Source organism: Mustela lutreola, chromosome 7 (assembly GCF_030435805.1).
Source record: "Mustela lutreola isolate mMusLut2 chromosome 7, mMusLut2.pri, whole genome shotgun sequence".
In the NCBI taxonomy this organism is placed as follows: domain Eukaryota; kingdom Metazoa; phylum Chordata; class Mammalia; order Carnivora; family Mustelidae; genus Mustela; species Mustela lutreola.
Window position 1 is genome coordinate 96,200,039 of NC_081296.1, and position 15,683 is coordinate 96,215,721.

Below are 15,683 nucleotides of genomic sequence, written 5' to 3' on the forward strand. Positions count from 1 at the left end.
AAACAGATCAACAATTTCTTAAAAACCTAAACAAGAAATGACCATATGAACCAGCATTTGCACTCCTGAGTATTTATCCCGGAGAAATAAAAATGTATATTTACACTAAAGCCTAGAAATGTATGTTGTTCTTAACAGCTTTATTTGTAAAAGCCCAAACCAGGAAACAACCCAAATGTCATTTATGGGTGAATAGCTAAACAAACTATGGTATGTACGTATCGCAGACTACTATTAAGCTATACAAAGGAATAACTACTGATATAAGCAGTTCCTTGGATGTATCTCCAGAGTATCATATTGAGTGAAAAAGGCCCAATCTCTAAATATTACATGATTTATGATTCCTTTTATGTAACATAATCACAATGTTAAAATTAGCATATGATGAAAAGATTATTGGTTGTCAAGGGATAAGGACAAAGGTATAGATGTGGCAAGACATGGGTGTAGTTATAAAAAGAATGATTTTGTATCTTGACTACATTAGTGCTAATATATTATTATGATATTATACTGTAGTTTTGAAAGATAATTCCTTTGAAATATTAGGTAAAGAGTATGTGGGCTATGTCTGTATTACTTCGTGCAACTTTATGTAAATCTGAAAATAAAAAGTATTATTAAAAATAATAATCTTGCTTACTATATTCAATAAGATAGCAGTCTAAGATTTATAATATAGTAGAGAAATGGAAATGTAAATATAATAGATTTAAAAATCAGAAATGGAACTAAAAAAAGTGAATAGTACCATTAACAAATTAAGGTATGTAATAATATAAAAATAGAGATGAGAACAGGATTAGTAAAAGGTTAAGTAAAATAGCCAATGTGAAACACAGGAAAATTAACAAGATAGGAAATACAGAGTTGTGAACAGGAAATAAAGAAGATAGGAATTGGAATGCCTGGATAGCTCAGTCAGTTAATCATCTTCCCTCAAGGGTTCTGGGATCAAGTCTGCATGGGCCTTTGCTTAGCGGGGAACCAGCTTCTCCCTCTGCCTGTCACTACCGCTGCTTGTGCTCTCTCTCTCTCCCCCTGAAAAATAAATAAGTAAAATCTTGAGAGAAATGAAGGAAAGAAGGAAGGAACAAAGGAAGGAAGGAAGGAAGGAAGGAAAAAGAAAGAAAGAAGATAGAAGGAGAAATCCTCACATGTAGCTGATCAGAGCCCTAGAGGAAGAAGGAAAAATGGAGCACAGTAATACTGTAAATGATGATGAATAAGGATTTTCTAAATCTGATAAAAAAAATATCAAGCTACACTCTAGTTCCATCCATGTTGTCGCAAATGGCAAGATTTCATTTTTTTTGATGGCTGCATAGTATTTCATTGTGTATATATACCACATCTTCTTGATCCATTCATCTGTTGATGGACATCTAGGTTCTTTCCACAGTTGGCTATTGTGGACATTGCTGCTATAAACATTCGGGTGCACATGCCCCTTTGGATCACTACGTTTGTATCTTTAGGGTAAATACCCAGTAGTGCAAAAACATGGATGGAACTTGAGCATATCATGCTTAGCGAAATAAGTCAAGCAGAGAAAGACAACTATCATATGATCTCCCTGATATGAGGAAGTGGTGATGCAACATGGGGGCTTAAATGGGTAGAAGAAGAATCAATGAAACAAGATGGAATTGGGAGGGAGACAAACCATAAGTGACTCATAATCTCACAAAACAATCTGAGGATTGCTGGGGGGGAGGGGGGTTGAGAGAAGGGGGTGGGATTATGGACATTGGGGAGGGTATGTGCTTGGGTGAGTGCTGTGAAGTGTGTAAACCTGGTGATTCACAGACCTGTACCCCTGGGGATAAAAACATATGTTTATAAAAAATAAAAAATAAAAAAAATATATCAAGCTACAGATTAAAAACATTCTAGATTGAAAGATGGAAAAACAAGGAGTCAACATTATAGATAATAGGAAAAAAAAAAAAAAGATGAAGAGAACATTTCAAAAACAACCACAGGAAAAAGAAAGGTTACATTCAAAGGAATAATGATTAGACCAATAAATTTGTTTCTCAAATGAAACAATGGTAGTCAAATAACAAAATAAAAAACTATCAATATTAAGTAAATATATTAATGAAATGAAAATAATCATTTTCAGACATAAAAATGAGGGAATTTTTACCAAAACACCAGCAACAACAACAAACTTCTAGTGTATATATGCCAGATAGAAAAAAGATAATATAAATGGAGGATCAGAGATACAGGACGTGTTTAAAAGCTAGGACCATTTTCAATAAGTCTTTATATCAATTTAAATGTGTAACATAACAATTTTACATAACAATAAAGTAATATTTATAATGGTATAATGTTTTGGTATCCATACGCACACACACACACACACACACACATAGTTGAATTGTGTTCCCCCCAAATCTGTACACTTTGGAAATGGAGATGTTGCAGATGCAAATTAGTTAACATGAGGTTATACTGGAGTAGTGTGGGCCCCTAATCCAATGTGAATGGGGTATTTTAAATGGAATGCTATTTGAAGATGAAGGCAGAGATTGAAGTGATGCCGCAGAAACCAAGGAGCAGAAGAGATAGCCCACAAAGCACCAGAAACTAAGAAAGAAGCAAAGAACGCATTCTCCCTCATGGCCTTCAGAAGGAACCAACCTTGCCAACACCTTGATCCCAGACTATAAAATAATGAATGACTGATGTTTAGGTTACTCAATTTGTGGTACTTGGTTAATACATATTTACCAGATGTCTATGCGTGAGTCAAGAGTAACATGTACTAAGGCCCTTACACTGTCCAAAAAGTAAACAATAATATAAAGTAATTTGGTATGATGGTAAAAACAAGTTTACATGCTGAAATCTCTATGTTAGTCACAAAATGTAGTGAGCTAATGTTTAAAAGCCAAGCAATTATTGACAAAGTGGACAAAGTATTTTTAAAAAATCAATTAAAATACAAATAAGAGGAAAAATGAAGAGAGTAGGGAAAATAGAAAAGTTATTATAAGATGATAGGTTTAAACAAAGCTACATCAGAAATTTCTTTGAATATAAACCTACTAAAGCTGACACTTAATAGGAAACTATGGTCAAGTTACATACGACTAAGGGAAAAACCCTCTTTTGTTCAAAACCAAAAGTTTTCAGCAAGTTTAAAAGAGAAAGACGGACAAAGATGTCATGCTAACTCTAACCAAATAAAATCTTGTGCAGCTATACTAACATGAGGCAAGTTAGTCTTTAAAGTCAAAACCATTACTAGTAATACATTGAATCATCTTATAAGGATAAAATGTTTAGTCACTCAAGATGGTGAAAAAATTTCTAAATGTGAAGATACATAACAACATAATAAAATATAATCCCCAAAAGTCATATTTACAAGAAGAAATAAGCAAGTACAAAAATGTAGTGGGAGATTTGATGAAAACTTTTAGAAAATGATAGGAAATTCTGAAAAGTGTTAAATAAAGAAATTAAAAATTTCTAATTTCTAATTGAAAAGTTGAAACAGAATTAGAAACTAAGATTGCAGAATGCATGCTGGGCCATAAAGTAAACTTCAGCACATTTCAAAAGGTTGTAATCATAAAATTTATGTCATCCAACTACCACCTGACTTACCAACATTAAGATGTATCTGAATAATATAAAGATAATTAACAAATGTCATGTCTTAAAATTAATAAATTTGGTTCTCCATAACTCGTAGTGCAAAGAAGAAATCACAATGGACATTAAGATTTACCTAACTTAAAGGTAGTAACTACTACATAGCAAACCTTAGGGCATTAGCCAAGATTATCTATAAAAGGCAATGTGTAACTTCAAATACATTTATTATAAAAGGTAAATTATAAAAATTAATGAGCTAAGTATTCATCTTCAGAGGATAAAAAAAGGAACAATACGTGCAAGAAGTAGAAATAAGGAAATAAAACCAATATGTAATCGAGTAGATCAGCAAAGTCAACCCATATTCTACAGAGGCTGACCAATATAAAGCAAAAAGGCACCAATACAACTAGATATTCTAATACATATGATATTAGGTGTTAAAATAATAATACCACCATAGAATCTTCAGTTATGAAAAGGTAATAAGAAGGTATAGTGAACCTTACCACAGCAAACTTGAAGCTTTACATAAAAGGGACAAATTTTAAAGAAACATAAAAAAACTTTTTATAAATTTTGGCTGGCTAAATTTGACATGATATTTTTAATCCAGAATCAAACTTTCCAATCTACACCTCTCCTCAGGTCCTCTATCCCCTGTTCCCACGCTTACTGCTCCCGCACTTCTTACTTGAATCTGACACATCCCTTGCTCCCATTCATCCTCTTGATCTCACTTCTGATTTCAGTTGAGACTACAGAGCGTCATGTCATATGAAATTTGACTGAATTTGAGTTGGCAGCATATCGCTTCAATTACTCTTGCTTTTTTCCCTTGGGACTGAGGATCTGCCAGTGAATTTCTCCCTCAGAATTACTTAGGCTGCACATAGATGCTGCTCAGAAGTGGGAAGATTTCATACCACTGGTGAAACCTTCAAGTTTTGGGGGGTAATGGTGGACTGAACTGGTGAAAAAAATGCTTCCACTGCCCATCCTTCAGGTAGAGAATAATGGCAAGCATTTGAATGCATATCTGGAGATCCTGGCAGAATGGAGTACCTGTTGCCCAGTGTAGTAATCTTGGTAATACACACTCAAATTGCCTTTACCTCTGCTCCTGCATCTTCAAATAAACTAAATCTTTATAAGATCTTGGAACAGATTTTGCACTTGTAGAAGATTAAGATAAGACAATAATAGAATCTGGAGATTTTTTTTTTCTACATTCTTGAAGGAATGTTGCAAAATATACAGGTGTGGGGAATGTTGGTTCAACATAGAACCTCTCTGCACAGTAGGGGGTGAATACTAAACTCTGTCAGCATTCATATAACAGTCTTTGAAATTGAACTACATAGAAAGCCACCTCATTCTGTGGAGAACAAGTTATTCTGACAAGATAAGAAACACAACTATAGTTAAATATGTGTAACAAAAGGAATATTGTAACTACATGTATATGGATAACAAAAACGACTTACAAATGTTAAAAGTCAGGATCCCGACATTATTAGAAAAGGGTTCAACTAATGTGGTAATTTTAGCTAAATAAATAAATAAATAAATAAATGACTCTGTTTAAATTGACATTAGTAAACCCGTGTGTGGAATATTGTGTAGGTGCTTCTCCCACCTAATTTTTGCTACAACACTTCCAGATAGGTTTTATTCACATATTATAAATGATGCAGTGACCTCAAAGACATTAAGTAGTTTTCCTAGTAAGTGGAAATTGATGAGTTTGTCACTGTTCTCTTTGTCCCAGACTCTGTACTTTTTCATCTATGCATGCTTTTACTAAATAAAACCTGTTTTTCAGCCTTGGCCTCCATTCCCAGTGGTCCAGGTGTCTTCTAGGACTGAAGATTTCTCTGAGCCCCACAGTAGCAGTGTTTCCCTCCGTATATTTAGGGATTTATTTAGATGCTGTTCTTTCCCCTGTAAGCAATAACTCCAGTTTCTGGGCACTACTCAGTAGGCTTAAAACCTCAATGTTGACAATTTAAATATCATCCCTTTTATATCTTGGGAGATCCATCAGTCTTCTGCTCCTTAAGGCAGTTTAGTGTAACCACCCACTTGCCCTTCACAAGAGATGTTTGTTGTAATGGGCTCTCTCCTCCTCCTCACCAATGTAGGTCATTAACAGCAGATCATATAAAGATGTAATTATGAAAGCAAGTATAAAATGATTTTGTTCAGAAGTCTTCGAAAAGAGAAACTGAAATGAGTCTTAGGAAAGAAAAAAAAATCTGCCAGAATATTAGCAAATGAATTTAAGACAACTAAAAATAGAGTGTGTTTTTGTTTTGGGGTGTTTTTTGTTTGTTTGTTTATTTGAGTGTTTGTGTGTGTTTGTTGTTTTGTTTTTTAACAGAACTTTTTTTTTTTCAAAGTCTTAAAAAGAAATGAAACCTTGTCACCAGACTTCTGGAAATTCCAGGAAATGGCAGGTCACTCTGATCCCAATGGGAAATGACCTTGTGATTAATTAGGTGTAATCTTATAATTTGCATCTAAATACAACTACTGTATTTAAAATGTAGGTAGTAAGAAACTATGGCTTAGGTCATTTAAGTGACTAAACAGACTTCTAAAACAACATCTGTTTAATATTGGAATATAAGCTAGGACTAGGAGTCCAGTACTTACTGAAGGAAAATTTTTTTCTGAGACCTGTTAAAGGCGGGAAGAAAGACTTTACTCAAGCAGGAGCCACTGGAGTGGGGTTTTGAAGTGGCAGGTAGGGTTTGGCTCAACTCTGAATACAGCAAAAGTAAGTGGGGACTCAACCAAAAGCAGGATGGGGGGTCAGTAGGTGGAAAAATTGCTAAGAGGAAAACATCAGGGGCAAAGGAGGATTCTGGGTAATCAGACCTAACAAGTTTCTTGCTGATGCTAGGCCGGGATTTTCAGATACCAACCACCCTGGCAGGCATGAGGGATGCGGAATTTGATCAGATATCACATGTGGGAGACTTCTGTCTAAACAAACTTAAGGAGATTCTTGAAATTGCAAAGATCGACTTAGAAGTTCAAAGGTAGAAGCCTACTTGAGAAAATGGCTTAGAGGAGTATGACTCGTTTGGTCAAAATAGTGTTTGTCATACTTTAAGTTGTACATCCTGCTGAGTTCTATTAGCTATAATATTATCATTAGACTTGTGATTTATAATAGCATGTATATCATTTCTTACATGTAGATTTGTTTAGAAATGCAAAATGCTAGATTAGAAAGGAAACTTGGGTATGATTAAACATAATCTGTTAATTCTACATGGTGGAAATTGTGGTGCAGGAACATGAGAGAGGCAAAGTCAGATTATATATTTTTGACAGAACTGTTTCTTGGTTTTAGTTTTGCATCACTTTTGTTATATAATACTGAGATATGAACCTACATTTTTTTAAACCTACATTTTTAATGTTCGGAGCTTTTTCCCTTTTAGCAAAAGAACATTGTGTTTTTAAATGAAATTGTTCAATAACTGCATCCAAATCAAATAACATTGGCTTCATTCATAATTTATCAGTTCCTCAAAGAATAACTTTGAAAGCCTATTAACAATGTTTTATGTTAGGTAGTTCTAACTTCATGAATTTCTTCATTTGATTCTAGTTGTGTGAACTGTTTCCTTATCATGAGGTTCTTAGGTATACATGATTAATATAAGTCAATATTTGACCTAGTGATAGTCCATTTTCATAAAAAGATTTCACCAGCATAAGATGTTTGAACACATGTGCCTCTAAAGTGTGAATGATAATAATTACAATCTCAGTGTCCATTTGGGGGTAAAACTGTGGAGGGTCTTTTTGAATAACAGCCACCATTGGCTTACATCTTCTATTTTCAGACAACTAAATGTGAATATATGATTCTGAATTTACCCCCACATAGATTTTCCATGTTCCTTCAAATGAAAAATAGCACATATTAAGGATATTTAACTTTATGCCATATACTTGTTAGATAGCAGGTTCAGATCTTACTCTTAGTTGATTTTGAACAACAAATATACTTAAGGTTGCCTTTTACAAAATCTACTTGTAGAGTCATTGATTTACTTGAGATACCATATAGCAAGTTCTCCATGCTTTATAGAGTTTCCTGGGTTCCACTGATCTTGAGAAAAGCTCTCGGCCATCATTTCAAAGTTAGTATTTATATTGAAAGCTAAGTAATTTTTCATGAATTCTACATAAAATGCCATCTGATAATATGTTCTACCTTTGAAATAGCAAAAATATTCAGTATTTCAGTATCAGTCTTAATTCTCACAATTCAGATTCCATTTGAATTACAGAACCACTGAACAGAAATATGGTGATGCCAAAAAACTTGTCTTCTAAATTGTACATATTTCTTAAATGCCCTCACCAAGGTGGGATCAAAGATAGTGAGAAACTTGCCTTGAAATAGGATTGGTCTCAACCTCAGGGCTCAGGATAATTATGTTAGCTTCTTGCAACTATTTCCTTAATAATCAAGAATTTAAACTTTTCAGCATCTTGCCAGAACAAAAATTACTCTCACTTACTACATATGTCACAAAAAAAATGTTTAGAAAAACCACATTATTATTCATTTTACATTTTAAATTCAGATTTGTGGTGCTTGTTGTTTGCTACATAAAGGTTAACTATTATCATTATAATTGTTATTGATAGAAGGATTTGTGAGAATCACTAACAAAAATCAATCATTTAATTAGAGTCCTATATAACTATTGAAACTTACAAGGGTGAATAGCAATGACAAACATTTGTTAAGCCTTTATGTCATTAAAGAAAGTACACAATATTTATAAATATTTCATTTACTCTTCACTTAACCATTTGAGGCCATTCTATTTTCCTCTTTTCCAGATGTGGTCATCTAATTTGGCCAAAGCCACACAGATATAATCTGAGGTTGGGCTACTTGGTTCTTAATCATTATATGTACTGCTGCCCAAATCTTAAAACCCATCATACCCTAATAAACACACACACACACACACGCATGCACATGCACGCGCACACACACACACACTCCACTACCGCTATCAACAACAGCAACATCAGCATCTTATTATCTTGTAATCTAAGAACTGGAAAAATTTGAATTACAAATATGAATTGTAAAAACGGTTAGAATTAGTTGAGACTGGAGAAGGTATGAAATAAGGGAAGAGGCTAAAAGTATCACTTTTAGTCAATGTCATATCAACAGCTATATGTCAGAAAAAAATTGTGAAATTATATCCAGGCTTTGATGGTATTAATAATAAGTATTATCTTCTAGTGAATGACCGGTGTGTGTAAGACACATCACATGCACCATTGTCTTTAATATTTCAGTAACCTCTCAGACATTTATTATTTCTAATAAGGATGGTTGAGTCAAAAAGGTAAAATTAACTTGTCAAAAGTAGCCAAGGTAGTTCATGATAGAGATAATTAAATACCTATAAGAAAGGAGTTCTATTTACCCAGTTATGTTGGTTTTCATTAACAAATTTAATAAGAGAATTTATTTAACTAGACTAAACTGGTCAGACGAATACAATGAAAATGGTGGGGATTAAATCATTGACAAAAAAATCAAGGTAGTCATTATTGTGATTTAGTTGAGCAATGCATTTATACTTCTTTTATAATGTTTTTAAAATAGCAAGTATTTTACCTTGTTAATTATATGTAGGCTTTTCCATTACTAAGAAATGATAGAACTAAGGAAGAAAGAGGGGAAAAAAAAAGAAAGAAGGAAGGAAAGAAGGAAGAAAGGAAGGAAGAAAAAAAAGAAAAAAGAGGAAGAAAGAAGAAGGGAAGAAATGAAAATCTATTACAAGGATGAGACAGATACACAAATAACAAAAGCAAATGTAAGGAAGTAAGAAATATGATGAGATTAAGAGAGTAAATGCTGCATTGAAAAACACATTATTTAATTCCTTTCTACCATATATGTATTTCTTGCATATGGTAATGCTGTACTTACTATAAAGGAGTCTCGGAAGATAATGTTTTCTCCTCTCCAAAGCCAATATAATAAATGAGTGAAAATTAAAGAAAAGTGGACAGTGATGTAGGAAATGGGCTTCAGAGCCAAAGGGCAAGAAAGTATTCTTGAGAGATCTTCAGTGCAGAAAGGTGGTTTTATTAAAACAAAAACAAAAACAAAAACAAAAACACAGGACAGGACTGGTGGGCTGAAAGAGATGTACGAGGGTTGCCAGGTGACTGATTATATACTTATGCTGTCTTAGGGACAGCATAAGCCTCCAAGGTATTTTGGAAGCAAGGTTTCCAGGATCCTGAGGGGACTAACGTTAGGTTATTACTATTTAGTAAAAATCCAGTCATAAGACCATTCAGATGTGTGTCAGTGGGCCATATGCTTGAAGGATGATTGCCCACCTATTCCTAACAATAGGAAAAAACTGTACTCTAAGATGGCTGACCAAATCAGCAAGGAATTCCAGTCCCTGTCTCAAAGCCCTTCCAGGTTCTTCTTTCCTACCACATTTCCCATGCTCACCGAAAGTACCAAGTATGCGAAAGTATAAATCCCCCTCAATGTTTGTGCTTGGGGCTCAGACCTTTGGAGAACAACCTTGTCTGAGCCCATCAGTGTTAAATAAACCTATGATCCTCCAGAGTCTTCGAGTGCCTCTTGGTTCTTCCGCCAGGATCCAGTCCAGGTTCTGCAACACTTGAGGGGTAGAGATAAAGGAAGTTTCCAAAGGAATTTTTATATCTTAAAGAAGACTTAGAGGATACTGGGGATTCAAGATAATGTTAAACTAAGATGATTACCATTTGCCTTTCACATTAATAGGGAGGCAACTGCATTCTTAGAGGAAGGTCACTATGCCTATTTCAAGGACTCATCAATGAGCGGTAAGTAGTAAAAAAAAATTTAGGTTTTTTTCTTTCTTTCTTTTTTTATTTAAATTTTTTATATTTTATAAACATATATTTTTATCCCCAAGGGTACAGGTCTGTGAATCACCAGGTTTACACACTTCACAGCACTCACCAAAGCACATACCCTCCCCAATGTCCATACTCCCACCCCCTTCTCCCAAACCCCCTCCCCCCAGCAACCCTCAGTTTGTTTTGTGAGATTATGAGTCACTTATGGTTTGTCTCCCTCCCAATCCCATCTTGTTTCATTTATTCTTCTCCTACCCACTTAAGCCCCCATGTTGCATCACCACTTCCTCATATCAGGGAGATCATATGATAGTTGTCTTTCTCTGCTTGACTTATTTCGCTAAGCATGATATGCTCTAGTTCCATCCATGTTGTCGCAAATGGCAAGATTTCATTTCTTTTGATGGATGCATAGTATTCCATTGTGTATATATACCACATCTTCTTGATCCATTCATCTGTTGATGGACATCTAGGTTCTTTCCATAGTTTGGCTATTGTGGACATTGCTGCTATAAACATTCGGGTGCACGTGCCCCTTTAGATCACTACGTTTGTATCTTTAGGGTAAATACCCAATAGTGCAATTGCTGGGTCATAGGGCAGTTCTATTTTCAACATTTTGAGGAACCTCCATGCTGTTTTCCAGAGTGGCTGAACCAGCTTGCATTCCCACCAAAAGTGTAGGAGGGTTCCCCTTTCTCCGCATCCTCGCCAGCATCTGTCATTTCCTGACTTGTTGATTTTAGCCATTCTGACTGGTGTGAGGTGATATCGCATTGTGGTTTTGATTTGTATTTCCCTGATGTCGAGTGATATGGAGCACTTTTTCATGTGTCTGTTGGCCATCTGGATGTCTTCTTTGCAGAAATGTCTGTTCATGTCCTCTGCCCATTTCTTGATTGGATTATTTGTTCTTTGGGTGTTGAGTTTGCTAAGTTCTTTATAGATTCTGGACACTAGTCCTTTATCTGATATGTCGTTTGCAAATATCTTCTCCCATTCTGTCAGTTGTCTTTTGATTTTTTTTTTTTAAAGATTTTATTTATTTATTTGACAGAGAGAAATCACAAGTAGATGGAGAGGCAGGCAGAGAGAGAGAGAGAGGGAAACAGGCTCCCTGCTGAGCAGAGAGCCCGATGTGGGACTCGATCCCAGGACCCTGAGATCATGACCTGAGCCGAAGGCAGCGGCTTAACCCACTGAGCCACCCAGGCGCCCGTCTTTTGATTTTGTTAACTGTTTCCTTTGCTGTGCAAAAGCTTTTGATCTTGATGAAATCCCAATAGTTCATTTTTGCCCTTGCTTCCCTTGCCTTTGGCGTTGTTCCTAGGAAGATGTTGCTGCGGCTGAGGTCGAAGAGGTTGCGGCCTGTGTTCTCAAGGATTTAGATGGATTCCTTTCTCACATTGAGGTCCTTCATCCATTTTGAGTCTATTTTTGTGTGTGGTGTAAGGAAATGGTCCAATTCCATTTTTCTGCATGTGGCTGTCCAATTTTTCCAGCACCATTTATTGAAGAGGCTGTCTTTTTTCCATTGGACATTCTTTCCTGCTTTGTCGAAGATTAGTTGACCATAGAGTTGAGGGTCTATTTCTGGGCTCTCTATTCTGTTCCATTGATCTATGGGTCTGTTTTTCTGCCAGTACCATGCTGTCTTGATGATGACAGCTTTGTAATAGAGCTTGAAGTCCAGAATTGTGATGCCACCAACGTTGGCTTTCTTTTTCAATATCCCTTTGGCTATTCGAGGTCTTTTCTGGTTCCATATAAATTTTAGCATTATTTGTTCCATTTCTTTGAAAAAGATGGATGGTACTTTGATAGGAATTGCATTAAATGTGTAGATTGCTTTAGGTAGCATAGACATTTTCACAATATTTATTCTTCCAATCCAGGAGCATGGAACATTTTTCCATTTCTTTGTGTCTTCCTCAATTTCTTTCATGAGTACTTTATAGTTTTCTGAGTATAGATTCTTTGCCTCGTTGGTTAGGTTTATTCCTAGGTATCTTATGGTTTTGGGTGCAATTGTAAATGGAATTGACTCCTTAATTTCTCGTTCTTCTGTCTTGCTGATGGTGTAGAGAAATGCAACTGATTTCTGTGCATTGATTTTATATCCTGACACTTTACTGAATTCCTGTATAAGTTCTAGCAGTTTTGGAGTGGAGTCTTTCGGGTTTTCCACATATAGTATCATATCATCTGCGAAGAGTGATAATTTGACTTCTTCTTTGCCGATTTGGATGCCTTTAATTTCCTTTTGTTGTCTGATTGCTGAGGCTAGGACCTCTAGTACTATGTTGAATAGCAGTGGTGATAATGGACATCCCTGCCGTGTTCCTGACCTTAGCGGAAAAGCTTTCAGTTTTTCTCCATTGAGAATGATATTTGCGGTGGGTTTTTCACAGATGGCTTTGATGATATTGAGGTATGTGCCCTCTATCCCTACCCTTTGAAGTGTTTTGATCAGGAAGGGATGCTGTACTTTGTCAAATGCTTTTTCAGCATCTATTGAGAGAATCATATGGTTCTTGTTCTTTCTTTTATTGATGTGTTGTATCACATTGACTGATTTGCGGATGTTGAACCAACCTTGCAGCCCTGGAATAAATCCCACTTGGTCGTGGTGAATAATCCTTTTAATGTACTGTTGAATCCTATTGGCTAATATTTTGTTGAGTATTTTCGCATCTGTGTTCATCAAGGATATTGGTCTATAGCTATCTTTTTTGATGGGATCCTTGTCTGGTTTTGGGATCTAGGTGATGCTGGTCTCATAAAATGAGTTTGGAAGTTTTCCTTCCATTTCTATTTTTTGGAACCGTTTCAGGAGAATAGGAATTAGTTCTTCTTTAAATGTTTGGTAGAATTCCCCTGGGAAGCCGTCTGGCCCTGGGCTTTTGTTTGTTTGGAGATTTTTCATGACTGTTTCAATCTCCTTACTGGTTATGGGTCTGTTCAGGCTTTCTATTTCTTCCTGGTTCAGTTGTGGTAGTTTATATGTTTCTAGGAATGCATCCATTTCTTCCAGATTGTCAAATTTATTGGTGTAGAGTTGCTCATAGTATGTTCTTATAATAGTTTGTATTTCTTTGGTGTTAGTTGTGATCTCTCCTCTTCGTTCATGATTTTATTTATTTGGGTCCTTTCTCTTTTCTTTTTTATAAGTAGGGCCAGGGGTTTATCTACTTTATTAATTCTTTCAAAGAACCAGCTCCTAGTTTTGTTGATTTGTTCTATTGTTTTTTTTTGTTTCTATTTCACTGATTTCTGCTCTGATCTTTATGATTTCTCTTCTCCTGCTGGGCTTAGGGTTTCTTTCTTGTTTTCTCCAGCTCCTTTGGGTGTAGGGTTAGGTTGTGTACCTGAGACCTTTCTTGTTTCTTGAGAAAGGCTTGAACCGCTATATATTTTCCTCTCAGGACTGCCTTTGTTGTGTCCCACAGATTTTGAACCGTCGTATTTTCATTATCATTTGTTTCCATGATTTTTTTCAATTCTTCTTTAATTTCCCGGTTGACCCATTCATTCTTTAGAAGGATGCTGTTTAGTCTCCATGTATTTGGGTTCTTTCCAAACTTCCTTTTGTGGTTGAGTTCTAGCTTTAGAGCCTTGTGGTCTGAAAATATGCAGGGAATGATCCCAATCTTTTGATACTGGTTGAGTCCTGATTTATGACTGAGGATGTGATCTATTCTGGAGAATGTTCCATGTGCACTAGAGAAGAATGTGTATTCTGTTGCTTTGGGATGAAATGTTCTGAATATATCTGTGATGTCCATCTGGTTCAGTGTGTCGTTTAAGGCCTTTATTTCCTTGCTGATCTTTTGCTTGGATGATCTGTCCATTTCAGTGAGGGGAGTGTTAAAGTCCCCTACTATTATGGTATTATTGTTGATGTGTTTCTTTGATTTTGTTATTAATTGGTTTATATAATTGGCTGCTCCCACCTTAGGGGCATAGATATTTAAAATTGTTAGATCTTCTTGTTGGACAAACCCTTTGAGTTGATATAGTGTCCTTCCTCATCTCTTATTATAGTCTTTGGCTTAAAATCTAATTGATCTGATATAAGGATTGCCACTCCTGCTTTCTTCTGATGTCCATTAGCATGGTAACTTCTTTTCCACCCCCTCACTTTAAATCTGGAGGTGTCTTCGGGCTTAAAATGAGTTTCTTGGAGGCAACATATAGATGGGTTTTGTTTTTTTATCCATTCTGATACCCTGTGTCTTTTGACAGGGGCATTTAGCCCATTAACATTCAGGGTAACTATTGAGAGATATGAATTTAGTGCCATTGTATTTCCTGTAAGGTGACTGTTACTGTATATGGTCTCTGTTCCTTTCTGATCTACCACTTGTAGGCTCTCTCTTTACTTAGAGGACCCCTTTCAAGGTTTCCTGTAGAGCTGGTTTGGTGTTTGCAAATTCTTTCAGTTTTTGTTTGTCCTGGAAGCTTTTAATCTCTCCTTCTATTTTCAATGATAGCCTAGCTGGATATAGTATTCTTGGCTGCATGTTTTTCTCATTTAGTGCTCTGAAAATATCATGCCAGCTCTTTCTGGCCTGCCAGGTCTCTGTGGATAAGTCAGCTGCCAATCTAGTATTTTTACCATTGTATGTTACAGACTTCTTTTCCCGGGTTGCTTTCAGGATTTTCTCTTTGTCACTGAGACTTGTAAATTTTACTATTAGGTGACGGGGTGTGGGCCTATTCTTATTGATTTTGAGGGGCGTTCTCTGAACCTCCTGAATTTTGATGCTCGTTCCCTTTGCCATATTGGGGAAATTCTCCCCAATAATTCTCTCCAGTATACCTTCTGCTCCCCTCTCTTTCTTCTTTTTCTGGAATCCCAATTATTCTAATGTTGTTTCGTCTTATGGTGTCACTTATCTCTCGAATTCTCCCCTCGTGGTCCAGTAGCTGTTTGTCCCTCTTTTGCTCAGCTTCTTTATTCTCTGTCATTTGGTCTTCTATATCACTAATTCTTTCTTCTGCCTCATTTATCCTAGCAGTGAGAGCCTCCATTTTTGATTGCACCTCATTAATAGCTTTTTTGATTTCAACTTGGTTAGATTTTAGTTCTTTTATTTCTCCAGAAAGGGCTTTTATATCTCTCGAGAGGG